This window comes from Oncorhynchus kisutch, unplaced genomic scaffold (genome assembly GCF_002021735.2).
Source record: "Oncorhynchus kisutch isolate 150728-3 unplaced genomic scaffold, Okis_V2 scaffold1086, whole genome shotgun sequence".
Classification (NCBI taxonomy): Eukaryota; Metazoa; Chordata; class Actinopteri; order Salmoniformes; family Salmonidae; genus Oncorhynchus; species Oncorhynchus kisutch.
This window is the reverse complement of record NW_022263031.1, coordinates 82,501-85,000: the sequence shown is the minus strand read 5'-3', so window position 1 is coordinate 85,000 and position 2,500 is coordinate 82,501.

The following is a 2,500-nucleotide window of genomic DNA, read 5'->3' as shown; positions in this document are numbered from 1 at the left end:
CCAAAAACACAAATATGGTCATAAATGCATTTAACGGTCATTCTGATTTTAATGCCCGCTATAGGAGCACCCTACTACGGCCCTCTTTCACTCAGGGCCGTCCTGGGTGCTTTATGGACTGTTTGACAAGTGCTGGAGGAGGAAATAGAGCCGTGCACCTGGTGATTGAAACCGTGCATCTGGTAACCCAAAAACACAAATATGGTCATAAATGCATTTAACGGTCATTCTGATTTTAATGCCCGCTATAGGAGCACCCTACTACGGCCCTCTTTCACTCAGGGCCGTCCTGGGTGCTTTATGGACTGTTTGACAAGTGCTGGAGGAGGAAATAGAGCCGTGCACCTGGTGATTGAAACCGTGCATCTGGTAACCCAAAAACACAAATATGGTCATAAATGCATTTAACGGTCATTCTGATTTTAATGCCCGCTATAGGAGCACCCTACTACGGCCCTCTTTCACTCAGGGCCGTCCTGGGTGCTTTATGGACTGTTTGACAAGTGCTGGAGGAGGAAATAGAGCCGTGCACCTGGTGATTGAAACCGTGCACCTGGTGATTGAAAACGTGCATCTGGTAACCCAAAAATTCAAATATGGTCCTAAATGCATTTAAGGGTCATTCTGATATTAATGCCCGCTATGGAAACACCCTACTACGGCCCTCTCTCTGTCGGGGGCGACCTGAGTGCATTATGGACACTTTGAAATTTCACGATGGATACTGATTGCTATACAAGCGGTAACCCAAAAATTAAAAGATTATGAATAAGAAGACACAGAGAGGCTTAAAAAGTTAAACTCTCTCTCATGGGATGAAGGGACATACAGGCCTAAAGGCCAAACACCCCTAACCAGGTTATATGCCTCTATCTGGGCATCAGAGGTCACAAACAGGCCTCAAGGCCTTATTTGACCTAACCGGTAAAATGACTTTTTCTGGGAATGAGAGGACACAGAGAGGCTTAAAAGGCTAAACTCTCTCTCATGGGATGAAGGGACATACAGGCCTAAAGGCCAAACACCCCTAACCAGGTTATATGCCTCTATCTGGGCATCAGAGGTCACAAACAGGCCTCAAGGCCTTATTTGACCTAACCGGTAAAATGACTTTTTCTGGGAATGAGAGGACACAGAGAGGCTTAAAAGGCTAAACTCTCTCTCATGGGATGAAGGGACATACAAGCCTAAAGGCCAAACACCACTAACCAGGTTATATGCCTCTATCTGGCCTCAAAACCTTATTTGACCTTTGTTGGACGCCATCTTGGGCTATATGCTGAAACACCAAAACGTGAATAAATCAAAAAGTACAAGTCCAATCTGGATGGGGTTTTTTTTTAACTAAAGGGCACACATAGACGATAATGTACATGTAATTAAAACCATTTTTGTATAAAAAATTTGAATAGAAAATCGTGTTTTAAGTTTTTGGAAAATAGTGAATGTTACAGGAAACATAGGTGCCTGTTAGGGCAATTTGTTTTTGACATGCTCTACTTGTTGCCCATTGAGAGAGAGGGTATGAGACGAAATTTGGGACCTCTAGCCCCTCGGGAAGTATTTTTAATCATTTTATGAAAATTACCGATTTTGGCATTAAAACATAAATAGACGTGCAACTGGTAACCTAAAAATAATATCCTAATTTAAAGTAGTCACCTCGTAAGGTGGTTCAAGGTAGGCACCTGGTAACCTAAAAATAAAAAGACTGTCCTAAATGCACTTGTCGGTCATTCTGATATTAATACCCACTATGGGACTATGATAGTGGGCATCTATCCATGGCCCTCTATCCATGGGCGCCCGTCCTGAGTGCTTTATGGACTGTTTAAACTATTCTGATGGATACACATTGTTGTGCACCTGGTGATTGAAAACGTGCATCTGGTAACCCAAAATGGATGGTAAATAAATCACAGAAATTGCACTATGTCCAACTCTTTGTATGGTGATTGGGGAATTAGGCCAAAAAAAAAGGGGGACAGAGCAGCTCACCTCCACAGAGGCTGACTGCTCTGCCCCCCTTAAGGACAGTGGAACTATTGACCTTCAGACCTAAAGGCCTAACTCCCTATCCAGGAACAGGCCTCTCTCTCTGGGCATGAGAGTACACATAAATCCCTAAAGGGCCTGTCCAACTCTGGGTATGGTGATTGGGGAATTAGGCCAAAAAAAAAGGGGGACAGAGCAGCTCACCTCCACAGAGGCTGACTGCTCTGCCCCCCTTAAGGACAGTGGAACTATTGACCTACAGACCTAAAGGCCTAACTCCCTATCCAGGAACAGGCCTCTCTCTCTGGGCATGAGAGTACACATAAATCCCTAAAGGGCCTGTCCAACTCTGGGTATGGTGATTGGGGAATTAGGCCAAAAAAAAAGGGGGACAGAGCAGCTCACCTCCACAGAGGCTGACTGCTCTGCCCCCCTTAAGGACAGTGGAACTATTGACCTACAGACCTAAAGGCCTCACTCCCTATCCAGGAACAGGCCTCTCTCT